The sequence below is a fragment of the Delphinapterus leucas genome, chromosome 10 (genome assembly GCF_059928025.1).
Source record: "Delphinapterus leucas isolate spDelLeu-1000000601 "Yukka" chromosome 10, BTC_Dleu_Yukka2, whole genome shotgun sequence".
Lineage (NCBI taxonomy): Eukaryota > Metazoa > Chordata > Mammalia > Artiodactyla > Monodontidae > Delphinapterus > Delphinapterus leucas.
The window spans coordinates 76317113-76333529 of record NC_143138.1 but is presented as its reverse complement, the minus strand read 5'-3'; the positions used below and the strand labels follow the sequence as shown (position 1 = coordinate 76333529).

The 16417-nt window shown below is 37.1% G+C and overlaps 1 protein-coding gene across 8 annotated transcripts in view; it reads left to right on the top strand.

Annotated features, from left to right (window-relative positions):
• The window catches only part of FHIT (fragile histidine triad diadenosine triphosphatase), a 1451582-nt gene that overhangs the window by 324368 nt on the left and 1110797 nt on the right, over positions 1-16417 (top strand). The window contains exon 1 of one of the 8 annotated variants that reach the window (XM_089918155.1): positions 405-1077. The exons of the other annotated variants lie outside the window; for them this stretch is intronic. The gene's annotated coding sequence lies outside the window, so the exon portion shown is untranslated. Of the gene's footprint in view, positions 1-404; positions 1078-16417 lie in introns of those variants that run through there. 8 annotated transcript variants of the gene reach the window in all.

The following is a 16417-nucleotide window of genomic DNA, read 5'->3' as shown; positions in this document are numbered from 1 at the left end:
GCTTCGTGTCTGTTTAACCAAGAAGCATGCTCTGTGACAATTGTTGATAATGGTAATAATGATAGCAATTACTCTACACTTCACAAGTGCTTTGTTGTGAGCCAGAATCTGTACTAAGTACTTTATATACATTTCATCATTTAACTCCTATAACATACATGACTGTCACCATTTTGCAGATGAGGAAACTGGGGTTCAGGGAGGTTTAGTTACTAGCCCTAGTCACCCAGTGACTAAGATAGGATTCAGTTCTGTATGATGTGACTCCAAAGTTCAGGTTGATAACTACTCTGCCACACTGCTTCCAACTACAAGCCTAACACAGGCCTCAGGTTAGTGTATTATGGCTCACATTCTTTCTTTTTGGACTTGTTTCTTGGTAGTAGTGGTGGTAGTAGGAGGAGTATAGATATTTTCGTTCCATACAGTATAGTTGACTTTGGGAAATCCTAACAGAGATACCCGAAATGTTCTTGCGCATGTGCACGTGTGTGTGTGTGTGTGTCTGTCTGTCTGTCTGTATATATGTGTGTAAGGCAGGAGCGGAAACACCTTTGAAACCCATTAGTTGGGAAATTTAATTTTTTGTAGCAACATTCACATAATTATTGTCAGCATTTTACAGTGGTAATTAAAGTGCTGATATGAGGAAAGTCTTTACCAGAATAAATATAGATGATTTGTTTAAACTTCAGTAGTCTCTTGTTTTCACTGTGTTGCCTATTGCAGCAAAATAATTTCACCCCCCTCCCTTTGCTTTAGACTTACTGTTTCCCCCTCTATGGCATTTATCAGACAGAAGCTACTACTGTTTTAGGTTTCCATCAGAGTAGCATAAAATACTTCTAAAAACCATAAAAGACTCTGATATGACCTACTTTGAAATTAGACGGCCAGGACATCTCTTTACTCGTCAGTTTGAATGCCTCTTCTCTGCTCTCTTGAAGGTTAAAGGAACTGGTAGTGCTGGAAATGGCAGTGCTCTGTGGCACCAAAGCCAGTGCCCTGCAGGGACCTACTCCATAGTGACTTGGGATTAGATGAAGACACCAGGACACCAGGACCTCTGGCTAGAAGGTTTACTTAACTCTCAAATCTCTTTACTGCTGAGGTGGCTGTTCTGCAACATGATGGTGGTGATGGAGGGGTGTGTGTATACAGAGTTCTTTAAAGTGAGGTCACTTGGCTGCACACTTTTTGGAGGGGTCAGTACAAATTTTATTGTCTTCTTCAGGTGAAGAGGCAAGGTGTACGGGGGTGGTGACAGGACTTGATTGGGACTTGAATCATTGCTCGGAAGTAACAGTGATTTTCTTCAAAATCACAAAATCCATGCTTCTCCGACTGCCTGCTTTTCTTCAAAATGAGGGGGTCACTTCCTGGTACAACAGTGATTTTCTTTGTCATTCTGAATGAATCATTTACAAGACAAATGGTCCATTTCGATTGATTTCCTGATCTTTTGGACATGAAATATTTCATGTTTCTTTTAAGATAAATTTTTTCCAACAAATGTAGTATTGTAAGTACCTTTTGAGAAATATTTAATAAGAAGCACATTTTATTTCCTTGGAACTACGTGGAAGAACTCCCTGGACCTTTATTAGTTTGCATGTTGCTATTCAGAAAAGTGTGGAATATCCTCCATTAAATTTTACCACTTTCTAAATTATGTTCTTCAAAGAAAAATTCCAAGAAGGCAGAGGCTTGCTTAAGTGAAACATTGCTGAATATGCTTTTCTTGCAGATTTCCAAGAGTCTTAGATATCTAATGTAATTTGTTTCGAGGAGACTGTGGGTGACAAAGCACTGCTGGTAGGGGTTTGACACATACAGTATTATGAATGGATTCCTTAGCAATCACGTGGATTGGCCAAGAGAGAATTTAAATGGAACTCTCAGTAGAAAATAAGTACTCTGTGCAATGAAGAAATAAAAATACGTTTGGTAAACACACAACATAAAAAGGTTACACTTATTATTATCATTATTTTAATTAATTTATTTATTTTTGGCTGTGTTGGGTCTTCATTGCTGCGCACGGGCTTTCTCTAGTTGAGGCGAGCAGGGGCTACTCTTCGTTGAGGTGCATGGGCTTCTCATTGCGGTGGCTTCTCTTGTTGCGGAGCACGGACTCTAGGCGCATGAGCTTCAGTAGTTGTGTCGCGTGGGCTTCAGTAGTTGTGTCGCGTGGGCTGTAGAGCGCAGGCTCAGTAGTTGTGGTGCACGGGCTTAGTAGCTCTGCAGCATGTGGGATCTTCCCGGACCAGGGCATGAACCCGTGTCCCCTGCATTGGCAGGAGGACTCTTAATCACAGCTCCACCAGGGAAGTCCCAAAAGGTTATTATCAAATGAGACTTTTTGTAGTGTCAGCTTAATCTTTCTTTTTTTCATTTATTGCTAATTAATTAAAGGAAAAATATCTTTGAAAAATCTGTAAAGGTTGTCCTATGGTTTGTTTTATTAAAATTGCTTAAATCTGATGTGGGAACTTTCTGTTAGCAACATTCTGAAATTTGGACAAAAGCAAAGTAATAGCTTATAATATATATATTTTGAAAGTTGAAAGTAGTATTGATTTGTACTATTTTCCTGAGAGGAAGTTAAGTTTATTGTTTTCGTAAATTCTCCAAATTCTTTTGGTTATGTAGAGGAGGAAAAATAATTTCCCCTCTGCCCTTCTGAATTCTTGGCTGAGACCACCCCAAACCTCCCAGTAATAAAAGTTTAACAGGAGAAAAACAAACAGAAATTTATGAACCTGTATACTTCCTGTATACATGGGAGATACCCAGAAAAACTGAGTAACTTCCTGAGATGGTGCATCTACTACCTTAAATACCATCTTCAGCTAAAGACATAAGAAAGATAAGGAGGGTTGGGGTAGGTAGTTATGGGAGTTTACTAGGAAAAGCGTGGTAAACCAGGGTAAGATTTGTTCTGTAGATTTAATGCCTTCTCCATTGAAAAGATTCTCTTGTGATTTAGTCATCCTTCTCTTCTTGGTACAGAGAGGGAGACACTTACTAATGGAGATTTCCTTTATAAATGTGAATATCTCTTACAAAAGGGCAAGTTCTACTCTATTTTCAGAGCTTCTCCTGTGTCTGCTGTTTCTTACAATAATTGGCTCAAAATAATCCTTATGCTGAAGAGTCATATTTTGGGGTGACATATTCTCCTACCCTTCAGTTGTAAGTGGGTAAAACTGAATTCAGGATATCTCGAGTGAAATGAAAATGGGAATTTTGGCTCACATAATTTCAGTTTCCAGTGGGATGAACCTGACTTTTGTCATGGATGGCTATAGGTGCTTCATTGTATATTCAAAACTGTTTCTTCCAGGGGTGAATCTAGGTTTTGTGTAGCCTGAAGTTTACACAGTTTGAAGAAGCTTCTTTATTAAAAGATCATAAATGACCACATTGCTCTAAAAGGACCTGGAAACTTAAGTTGCAATAGCTTCATGGTTAATTTGCCTCTGCTCCTCCCTATCTCATAGCCCATTTCTTCTCTACATGCTCTTAATTTTCCTTCAGTCTAAGTCCTTGTGGTGGTGTGAATTTAACTACTATTAAAAAACAAAATTCAACTGAGTGAATTTGAAGATCTAATTGGCTTTATTCAGCAATTCATGAATCAGGCAGCATCCCGTCTAGTAGATAGAAAAGGGCTCCAAAGAGCCTCAGACAAGGAAAGGGCAGAAAGGGGGTGGGATAAGAAAGTCATAAATAAAAGAAAGGATTGTTTCAGGCAAAGTTACCTTCTTGGGGGATGGCAGAGTTCCATCAGATGGATTATCTCACCAGTGCTGGCCAGGAAATTTCAGACTGACTGGTTAAGATTACATTTCTAGGAGAAGCTGAAACTACAATTAGACTAGGTATTAACTCTTGATTTGTTGACATGGAGCTTAGCGCAAGTGACTCCATTCTGGGCCTGTTTTCTTCTTCTTTGTTTTTTTTTAATACTACCCATGTTCTCAGAAGCGCCATTCTCTTACAGCTGATTCGTATAAATCCCCCCAGAAGACTCAGATTGGTTAGCTTGAGTCACATTCCTACCTCTGGTGAGGGAGATGAGACACCTCAGTTGAGATCCCAGGAGAAAACAATGAGTTGGGGAGGCGCAGTGCCCTAAGGGAGTCAGATGTTGATCAGTCTAAATAATGGGTGTTGACTTCCATGCTCTTCACCCTCTTTTGTTGACTTGGGGGGTAGAGGTGGGTCCTCTAAATTGGATTATGAAACACCCATTTAAACTTGAATTTTCAGCTCTCTTCAGGGATTAAGCTGACCTTAGTAAGAGCAGAAACCATACACAGGCAGGCTGGGAGGTCAATTTCTGATTTTCTTTCAAGTAAACCTCACTTAGGTGTTTTCTGCATGTGAGATACTAGGAAAGGATATCTGGTTGAGAGCCTCTCCCTTGTTGTATCTTCCTTTACCCAGAATTCGTTCTCAGACACAATATGAAAAATACTCCATTGGTCAGTATTGCTTTTTTTCATAGAAGTCCTGTGGAAAATTACAAAGAAAATGAAAACTTGATTCCTAAACTCCTTATCTGTCTTTCTGCTTCCTTTAGATTTCCTTGTCCTTTGCCGATGTTCACCTTTCTGGAATAAGATAATGAAAAGAAAATGGATGATATGTTTCCAGAGTTGAAAGTATCTATACATCATAGCACCACTTTATGATGCTGCTTTAATTAATGATGATACTATCAGTATATCAGAAATGTGAACACATCTCCTTTCATAATAAACTCCTTCAGTACAGCAGTTGCCATTAAGAAGTACCCTCTTTTATGGATGATGTAACTGCTGTAATATTTGGAAGTACGTGCTGAGTATGAGAATATTAGTGTATTAAGGTTCTTCTGAAAAACAGAACCAATAGGAGGTATTTATGTGTGTGCGTGTGTGTGTGTGTGTGTGTGTGTGTTACCGAACTCAGGTCCAGCTGCTCGCTGCTTGAAAATCAATACTCAAGAGGCAAGTGTTGGTAGAAATGGAAAAAGTTGTTTTTAATCAGAAAGCTGGCAGTCTGGGGAGAAGGTGGACTTGTGTCCCAAAACCAACTCTGAAGACTCTGCTCATCCATGAACGTTTTTAAAGAGAAAAGGAGAAACAATCTCAGTTAATCATTGAGATAGGGGATCAGACTCATTGCCATTTTCCACTACGTGCAGGCTTGTCGACTTCTTGTGATCTTTCTTTAGATGCTATTTTGTTCACACAGTTTGTTCACAAGATTACCGAAGGGGAAGCTAGGGAAGAGATTTAGTTATCTGTTAATTACTTATTCTTCATTTCTATTTCTTCGATGTAAGGAAAGAACCAACAGGTTAGGCAAGGTATTGTGTGATCAAAAGATTTGAAAGTGTGCTTGGGCCAGAGATGAATAGTGCCTGGCTTAAGGTCAGTTACAATATAGCAGTGGTCCCCAACCTTTTTGGCACCAGGGACTGGTTTTGTGGAAGACAGTTTTTCCACGGACCGGGGTGGGGGAGTAGAATGGTTCAGGCAGTAATGGGGAACGGCAGATGAAGCTTCGTTCGCTCGCCCACTGCTCACCTCCTGCTGTGCGGCCAGCTTCCTAACAGGCCGTGGACCACGGCCCATGGGGTTGGGGACCCCTGCAATATAGCTTTGCTAAAGTGACAAGACAAAAGGGGCCTCCTGCAAAGTGCTCTTTCCTGCCAAAAGCTGTTTACCTGTGTGTGTGTGTGTGTGTGTTTATTTATAAAGGAATAAATAAATATATTTATTATATATAGGAATTGGTTTATATGATTATGGAGGCTGAGAAGTTGCACAATCTGTCATCTACAAGCTGGAGATCCAGGAATGCTGGTGGTGTAGTTTTAAGAACCAGAAGGCGGATGGTGCAAGTCACAGTTGATGGCAGAAGACTGTCCCAGCTTAATCAGTCAGGCAGAGAGGATGCATTTCCCTTTTCTCTGTCTTTTTGTTCTATTCAGGCCCTCACTGGATTGGATGATGCCCTCTTATCTAGAAACACCCTCAAAAACACACCTAGAAATTATGTTTAATCTGGGCACCCTGTGTTCCAATCAAGTTGAGATATAAAATTAACAACCACAGTTAACTAAGGTATGGCATCAATAATTAAAATCACATTTAAAAAATAAGAACATGCAAAAATGAGAAAATCTTGAGCAGCTAGGCTCTTTGAGGGCCGGGGTCCCTGCTTATCATTTTTGTGTCTCTCAGAGGTCCACAAAGTACCTTCTATATTCTAGATGTTAAATGAATGAGTAAATGAGTGAGTGAATGGCACTGCTAATACCACTTCTTTTTGTCTGTTGCCTTGTTTTCAGGCTTCAACTCTGGTCATGATTTTTATCTCTCGACTTGTCCCTTTTCTTTTATAAGAGACTTGAATATCTTTTTTTTTTTTTTTTTAATCCTGATCTTTTCTCTTTTAACCTTTGATTCCTGACATTTCCCTTTCCATTTCTCACTTTCTTTTATAGTACAACCGCTTTTGTCTGTTTCAGTCTCTCTTCTCCATAGCTTTTTGTGTCAATTTTTTTATTCTTGTAACTTTTCTCTTTTTTAGATACTGTTGGTGAGCTGGTTACTGTATTGAGTTAAAGAAGGCACCCCATTGAGTCATTGTGAGAGAAAGCTGATTAACTGACTAATGATGTAATTTTTACTGTGTTAGGGTCTTTAACTGCTACAATCTGGGGAAATGAATTGCTTTATAATGGCATTTTTATCATAATCCAAACCTCAAAGCACCTGTACTTTTGTTCCTTTTTCTTTGATTTTTTAAACCTACTAGTTATAAATATTGATTCTTTAACTTTCTCTATATTCTCTGTTTTAAAAATAATACCCATAACTGAAGATACTATGGTAATAAAAATCAACCCTCCACCCCACCCCAGGATGTTCGTTGGCCTCCAGTTATTGCTGGTCTTATTTTCCAGCATAGGAAAGAGAACTAATCAGAACCAATTGAACCCTCCAGAATTCTGTGTTGGGCATGTAGGAAATATCAGATAGGTATAATCATTAGGCTGATGTGATTAATATATTTGTTCTACTAATCATATTATTTCATATTATTCAATAAGTATGTTTCAATAATCTGATTTATTATTTATTTGAAGGGCAGAAAAATATTGTGTCTATGATAATGAACTCTGAATCTAAATTTCTTAGGTTCAAATCCTAACTACTCTGATTACTAGCTTGGGCAAGTTATTTTCTCTCTATAGTATTCAATTTCCTCATCTGTAGAAGTATTACTATCAATCACATAGAATTATGAGGATTAAATGAGTTATTATTGAAATCCCCTTATGAATAGGGCCTGACACATAGCAAGCATTTAGAAAATGCTAATTGTCCTTGATTTTTTTTTTTACAGTCTATCCCAATTATTTTCCTCCCAATTTTTTACTTTGAAAATATTAAAACTTAAGAAAAATTGAGAGAACAACAGATACCCAAATACCTTTCACAGGAATTCAGTTATTCATTAATATTTTGGCACTGTTGTTCATTTGCTTTCTTTTTCTCATTTATATACTTTTGAAAACTAATTGCAGTTCAGCTGTAGACATTGTATTTCCACCTGACATTTAACCTTGTGTCTCCTAAGATCAATGTGTAACCATAATACTATTATCACACCCAAGAAATTTAAACACTATGTTATCAAATATAGTCAAATGTCCCCATTAATGTCCCTTGTACCTTGTAGTGTCCCTTTTTCCTTATTTCTATTTTCTTTTCTATAAATCCACTCAGATTACACATTTCTTTAGTTGTTGCACTGCTTTGGACTCTTTAATCTAGGATAGTCTCCTGCTTTTATTTATCTTTCGTGAGTTAATATTTTTGAGGTTTCCAAGCCAGTGTCTTGGAATGCTACGCAATGTGGATTTGTCCAGTTGTTTCCTCATAATTAGATTTAGTTTAAACGTTTTTGGCTAAAATACTACCTAGGTGATATTGTATACTTCACATTGCATCATATCAGAGGTACCTAATTTGTTTGTATCATTCTTGGTGATGCCATATGATCACTTGATTAAGGTGATATTCTCCAAATACCTCAAATTTTGGAAGGTATGTGTTTTATTGAGATTTGTTTTTTGCTTTGTAATTAGTAAGTAATCTGTGAGGTGATATTTTGAGAGTGGGTGAATATTCTGTTTCCCAAGAACGTTTCATCCATTGGTTTTACTATTCATGGATGAATCTTGCCTGTTGGTGTTATTCTAATTGTATTAGCCTTGTATATTTATTAGCTGATATTCTTTGGTAACAAAAGAGCTCCTCCTCCCCATACCCGTAGTAGGATTGGATTATTATCATCCTAGCTGGAACAATTTACTCATACAGTATGGTACTTCTTTCAGCTAAAATAAAATATGTGTTTTCTTTGCTGCTTTTATCACAGATTTTTTTTTCAAACTTTGTATTAAGTAAAGTCAGCTTACAGAAGATGCACAAATCATATGTGTATAGCTCAAGGAAGTTCCACAAATTAAATATAACTATATAAACAGATCCTTTTTCTTTAGTGATGCTCAAATTGTCCCCAGGTTAGCCAGTAGGATCCTCTCTAATCTAGTTCCTGTGTCCTTTTGACATGTCTCTGTCAGTTTTGAGTATGCCCTTGAAGAAAATAAGATCTTTTAAGCTTACATTGTATTTTCCCTAGTCCTGATCAAGAATAAGTCATTTCTTCAAAGAGTACTGCCTCCCTTTAGTGGGGAATGGAATTTAGGAACAAAGATTTGGCTACTAGGTGGGATCATTGATACTTTGGTGTCATTACTTCTAAGATATATGTATGTATTTATGTGTATATACATGTATATACTATATGTGTAATAACCTACATTTCAAATCCAACATCACAAAATTCTTCTTCAGCTACCCTCATTCCTTATTCGTATCTCCTTTATTCCACTGTGAGAGTTCAATGTATTGATTCATTTGCTCTATCCTATAACATTCAGAAAATAGTGTCAGAAATACTACATCAATACTACTTCCAACAACCAATCTACTAAGTAAAGTTCAAGATTAATTTGTACTTCTTTTTGTACTAATGCTCCACTGTGAATATACATTCAGAGTACCAGACTCAAAACTTATTGGAATTCATTTTTTGTCCTCTGTGGTTATTTTTATCAATATAGCATACCTTTTACTTCTTTTCCTGTTTGCATGCAAGTTTAGGTTTTATCTTTTCCATCTTTTTCTATTTGAATATGTAAAACTTTACATGGTTCAAAAGCCAAACTTAGATAAAAAGTTGTCCAAGGAAGTCCTATTTCATGCCTACCCTTTCAACCCAGGTCTTACCTACCCTCCATAGTAAATGTTTTCATTAGTTTCCAGTTTATCCTTCAGGTGCTTATTACAAAACTAGCAAATACATACATATATACAAATGCTTACTTTCTGTCCTTTCTTATGCAGAAGGTAGTGTACTATACATACTCTTTTTCACTTTGCTTTTTTTTAACCTGGCAAATTTTCCATATCATTTTATAAAAATCCTCCTTATTCTTTATTACAGCTGACTAGTATTCCTTCTTGTGATATACCGGGGTGGTTCCTGTGGATGGCTTAGATTGTTAAGTATTTTGTTATTAGAAATAAGGCCACAGTGAATAACTTTGTGTCTATTGTTTCTCCTTTATGGTTGAAGGTATATGTTTAGAGCGAATTGCTGTAACTGACATTGCTGTTAAGTAAACATACAGATAAATAGGTAGATGGATATATGAGTAAACAGATACATAGTTTTATTAGCCAATACCGCATATCCCTTCATACAGGTTATACCCTTTTGCGTTCTCACTAGCAATGCAAAAGAGGGACTGTTTCTCCACACCCTTGACAACAGAGTATATTGTCAAGCTTTTGAACTTTTGCTAATCTGGTAAGTGAGAAACAGTATCTTGGTGCAGTTGTTTTTAAATAAATGTCTTATTTTAGAATAGGTTTATATTTATAGAAAAGTTGTAAAGATAATACAAATTGTATGAGTTCTCATGTACTCCACACCCAGTGTTTCCTATTGTTAACCTCTTATATCAGTGTAGTACAATTGTTGTAATTCTAACTGTAGCTTTAATTTGCTTTTCTCTTATTATAAGTGAAGGTAAGCATATTTTCATATGTTTAAAGAACATTTCTATATCCTTTTCTGTGACCTTCTTGTTCCTTTATTTTGCTCATACAAAGAACTGGGGTTTTGAATACCTTTTTTCCTTTAACTTTTAACAAGTGATTGGTGCTTAATCTATTATATATATTGTATATGCTTTTTTCTAGCATGCATTTGTTTTTTGACTTTGCTTATGGGTTTTTTTTCCCTGTGCAAAAGAGTTTTAAAATTTTCATATAGTCAAAATTTTCAATCTTTTCCTAATTTTTTTTAACATTTGGATTTGAATCATAGTTAGAAAGGCTTTCCCCTCATCGAAGTTGTAAAGAAATTATTGTTTTCTTCTAATACTTGTTTTATTATTGATGTTAGTAGTTGCCCTTGATTTTAAGACTAATCATGTTGAATCTCAAGGGCTGCCACAACTCACAGGATTAATGCTAACAGAAGCTGATGGCTGGGGAGGAAAAGGGGACGATGGAGACTCCAGACTCCTTATCTTTCCTAGTCTCCTAGGCAGGGGTGTTTGGGATTTTGGATCCGTAGTCCAGGGCTCAGCAAATAGAAGTCGTCATAGAGTAACTAAACGAATGAATGAGTAAAAGGAGTTCTAGACAGGAATGATGCGTGGCTTAAAAATTAGGCTCTCTCTCTGGAGAATCTGATGCGCACCAAAGCTACAAAACTAGGATGGAAGAGCAAACAAGAGACACTCAATTTTGGTTTATAGGCCAACTTGCCAAGGATAAGAAACTACAGGTTCCTTATCCTGAGGGGAAGTCTCAGCCTTTAAAGAGGGCTGGATATAACTTATTAATTCTTGTCTCCTTTGTGCAGTCTCCTTTCTTGATCGTGGTTACTTTGGAAACAGTTATATTTGGAGTATTTATACTCTGGAGGAAGTAGGATAGACAAACATGATTTACTCATCGTAAGTCCAATTCTTGGAGCCATCTTTGTGCCAGATGTACAATCATTTTTTTCCCTGTGAATTTTTGCTATGTGTTTATGACACCAAATAGCTGAATTAAATGTGTAAAATTGGATTAGTAATCCAGATGTCTAGAAAATAGTGCAACTTTGTTACCTTGTGATAATATTATATGACTAGACTTTGTGTCTTAATGAGTTAGATACATTATGCACACTTATGTGTAAAGCAATAGAATTGCTAAATTAATTATATGATGATTTTTTTTTATAACTGAATTGTGCTCTACAGAGTGTTTGCTTCCTGCCTTTTATCTCACTTAGACGTGTTCAGTGGCTTTGGTGGCCCAAATCTGGGTTTTTATTTTGCTTCTCCCAATTACTTTTTTAACTTAAAAAGTGGTTTTTGTTCTCTAAGTCTCATCTAAAAATAGGCTTTTAAAATTTGTTCTATATCTTCATTTTAATGTTGGTTATGCTGACTTAAAAAAGAAATGCACAACGTGAGAGTTGTGAGTTAAGTTTTATCTGGGGCAAAGTGAGGACTGTAGCCTGGGAGACAGCATTTCAGATAGCTCTGAGAAACTGCTCCAAAGAGGTAGGGGGGAAGGTCAGTATATATGTGATTTTGGTGAAAGGGGAGTACATGCAATCAAGCACATGTATTTTGCAGAAGGTTTCTGCTAGTCTCATGAAGGTTACTGCTAGTCACGAGCAGACGTCACCATGAAGCAATTTAGTGCTTTTCTAGATATGAGGAGAGACAAGAATTGGGCTCATAAAATCGGCTCATAAAATATCTAACTATCTGAAGACCTGTTCTGCCAGTTTCTCCCAGAGCACAGAGCGCCTCCTTTCTGCTCTCCACCCTGAGCACCTTTCAGGGGTGTTGAAAGTCAGCAGCTGCAGTGGCTCATGATTTAATCCTTGTAGAGGTGGATGGCAAGTGCCAGTTTACAGTGGACAGTTATATGACTGTATGTGTTCACCAAAATTCATAGAAATGTACACTAAAAGGGGACAATTTTACTATTTTTAAATTATACCTGCATAAGCCTGGTTTAAAAAGCAAACAAAACGATGTTTGCTATTATTGAAAAGAGGGAATACTGACCACGTACTGAAAAAACCTCAAAACAAAACAAAACAAAGCAAAATGGTGCTCAGTGACACATATTGTTGAGATGCCCATGAACTCCCTTGAATCTACAGTGGTTGCTTATAATTCCCAGTACATTTTCTCTGAAATTAAAAAAATGTACCTAGCTACAAGTGAGTGAGAATCACATTGTTGTAGGGATATTTCAAAGATATCAAGATTAGCAAAGAATAATGCTTTAGTTGTTATTATTGATAGTAACATGTTACTTGAGCACCTAATGTATTATTTTGCAGTAACATGATTGAGAACCTCTTGCCTCAATGACTAAATTCTTTACCCTTTACTGAAATGGAGCAGGACCCTGTGGGGCCCTCTGAGGTACAAATCTTTTCCGTGTCCCCTCTTTCTTGTTTATAGGAAATAGTCTTCATTTAGCCTCCTTGACCCTCCCTGAGTTCCAAAGGGCAGATTCAGACAGTTGCTAATCAGAAAAGGCAGGGAACACAGAAACAAAGGAGGAGCAGTCAAGAAACTATAGTGCAGCCATGGGGCAGGGTCCTGGTTCCTCCTCAAGGAACCATAACAATATACCTTTGAGTTCTTCTCTTGGAACTAAGGCCACTGCCCAGGTGGAAGGTGGTAACTTCAGGCTGATCACAAGATTCCTGGAGCACCACACTGTTACCTCACCACCAACCAATCAGAAGAAAGTCTGCACACAGTGAAAGATAATGAAGACTCTGACCACCTCCTCAAATGATTAACTGTGATTAACTTCCCCTTTCTCCCTTTAAAAACTTTAACGGTTGAGCAGAATCTTTGGAGTTGGTTTTCAGACATGAGCCCACCTTCTCTCCAGGTTGCTGGCCTCCTGAATATAGCAATCTTTCTTTTCCAATCAACATTTGTCTCTCGAGTATTGGCTTTCAAGCTGCGAGCAGCCGACCCTGAGCTGTGTAACATTACCATCCATGTATATTTGATATATTATGACTTAGAGTTTTTTTTAAAAAAAATTAAGCACAAATGAGCCCATAGTTACATATTATTCTGCAGGATGCTTCTCTCACTTAACATGTCTTGTGCTCCTGTCCACATTTAGAGTCATTTTTTTATTTATGCTACATATCTGAAATGGCTATAGCTATAACTTTGACTTGGATGGAACAACCATTGCACAATTTAAGAGTGTCAAAATACTCAGTGATCAAGAAAAAAGATATTTTAGGTCAATATCATTTTCAAAATCAAATAAATGCCAAAAAAATCTATGATGAACAAAATATAAAAATTTTAAATAAAGACCAGTGCTGTGCTGAGCCATATTGGAGCCCGAGGCAAAAGAAAAATGAAGTTAATTAAATTAATGAAACTAAGTAAATTAATTTAAAATCATTTAAGATCATTACTACTAATGAGAAAATGTCAAAGATGACAATTGTCCCCATTGAAAACAAGATAAAGAAATGTTGAAAATGTTATATACTTTGTACCCATTAAAGCTACAAAATTGACATTGTAATAAATTCTGGCTTCAGTGTCCTCCAAAAAAATTAACAAAATACATGAAAACCTATAAATAGGAGTGCATATGCAGGCTTAAATGTGATTCAGCATGGCATTAATCTTTATTTAAAATTTTGATATTTTGATCACCATTAATTTTTTCACATCAATTTTGATTTTTAAAAATTTTGCATTGAAGTTTCATCTTGGTCTATGGCCATACCACCCTGAATGTGCCCAATCTCATCTGAAGTATAATCTTGATTACTGAGGGGTTTTGTTTTTTGTTTTGTTTTTTTGTGTTTTTAGCGCTCCGTAAGTTTTGTACTTGAGGTGATTGTCTCACTTGCCTCACTCTAATCCTGGCCCTGAATCCCATTACTCTGCTTCTTGACCAAATTGGAGATGAACTTCAAGTAGAAGAATAAATGAGAGCTGTACAAGGCATGGCAGAAAGTGCTTTCTGACAGGGTATGGGGTATTTATCCCAGGTCAGGTATCTTGAAGTTGCCCTCAACTTTTCCTTCAGATTGCCATTTAGGTTTCCTGGCCTTGACTAAATTGTCAACTAGACAAAGCAGCTGCTCTGTGTGTGTGGGGGGGGGGGTGGTAAAGGGGAGCAGAATGGGTAACCCCAAAATATGCCTCTTTGACATAAGGATTATTTTAAGCTGATTATATTTAAGAAACTGCAACACAGGAGAAGCTCTGAAAACAGTAGAAGTTAGGGAATTCTATCATTTGTAGATCTACATTTTTGTAGGGAAAAGCTACATTGTAAGGGAAATCTACATTTTATAAGGGAAATCTACCTTTTTAAAGGAAATTTACATTAGAATGGAAGATACTTATTGCCAGAGAACTTTTTCACCAGAGAGACTTACCTGCCTGGCAAGATGACCTTTGTTTTCAAAACATCTCCTCCTCTCACCTTCCTGTGAATTGCCTTCCTGTTTTTGAAGCATCAGACCCCTATCCCTTTCCTTAGCTCAGGATGGTGCATTGGCTTCAATCCTCTGGCTGCCTTTTGAGTCTCATCTTTGTGGACTCCTGTACCTATGTATGTAATTAAATATGTTTTTCTCCTTTAAATCTCATTTTATAGGGGTCTCAGCCAAGAACTCAGAAGGGTAGAGAGAAAATTATTTTTCCTCCACTACAGGGCAGATGAGTGGGGGATGATCCTTTGAGACCTCCAGTGACCTTCGTCTACTGTGGTATGTGGTATTTCCAAAGATTTCCATTTTCTGCCTTTGATTTGCTTTGTGGAGCTTCTTAGCTACTCCTGATGTTCCTCTTTTCTCAGCCTCTACCATCCACTTTATTTGATTATCTTGCCATTTCCACCCCCATGTGCCTCAGGTGGAATTTTAAGAATCCTGAAATTATGGTCAGGTTTTAATGTTTGACAGAGATGTATCCTTGAGAGAAAGAGGTCTAGTTATTACCAGCTGGGTTTTGGTTCTTGGTGATGAAGCCACTCTTGCTTAGACGTTGAGCAGTTGTGGAAATGTTCCCTTCTTGTGAAGGATCTCTGGCAAGCTGTTGGATGTGACAAGGGCTCTGTGAACCCTGGCCTTTGGCTCCAGTTTTAAGAGTTTTCCTTTATTCACTGGGCAGCCTTTACCATTATGAATCTTGCCTTTTTGCAAGACCAGTGAATTCTGCAAAGGTTTATTGATCTTGATTTAATGTATTCATATGAAGAAATGTAACAGCGAGGGAATAAAGCTTATGTAGGCATTGCAAGGGTCCCTTTGGGGGTCCACTCTATATTACTCATAGCAATGAAAAGTAGAAATGGCAAGTTATATTAGCTAAGTTCAAGATACAAAAGGCAATATTAATTTCACAGGAAGTGTGAAAGGATATGTAAATGTGATCAACTCCCAGGAAAACATTGCAGTATACCACTTCAGGCTTTGAAATTATGCAGTTTAATAAACACTTGTTAAGAAGCATCACATACCAAACATTGAATTTTAAAGCACGTGTTTCTGATCACATACTGTTTTTATGGAACAGCATTATTTTCCTAAGTTTTTCGAACCCTAAACATAAAGATTGGGGTGTGCAAAGTAGTAGATTTATCAGTAGCAGTCACATGTTCTTGGGAAAGCACAGATGGTTGTGAAAAGAAAAATTCCATGTTGTTGCTTTTTAATTAAAAGTGTAATTTGGAAGTGTGGGCCATTAGACTAGAACCTGAAGTAAAAATTTCTAAGGCAAATGTGTTTAGCCAGTAACTGATGAGGGAGAATTATCATGGAGTTTTAATTAGTTCAGCTCTAATGGGAGAAGCTTTCATGTAAGTTTCTTCTGGCAACTTCCTTGGGTCTATGCTTCTTGGCTAGAAACCTTCCTATTTATTTATAATCAGAACCAAGCTTGAGCTCCTACTAAATGGAAAGGGCTGTTAGGAAGTTGCACCGGATTTTAAAGTCTTAAAGACCAAGCTGTATAGGCAGAGTAAAAAAAAAAAATCTTCATCTTTGAATGAAGTGTTTTCTCAGATGTTTCAATAGATTGTTCAGAGATCAATAGATTGTTCAGAGACTCGGAGGAGTTTTACAGTGTTTTAGACACGCATCAGTAATATTTTGTTCTGAATTTGCTCGTCTTGTACTTTCGTGGAGCTTTTCATTGCTGTTCAGTCTTGCGTTAAGAAATTGAGATAAAAAAGCATTAGGGAGAATGCTTACACTAAGT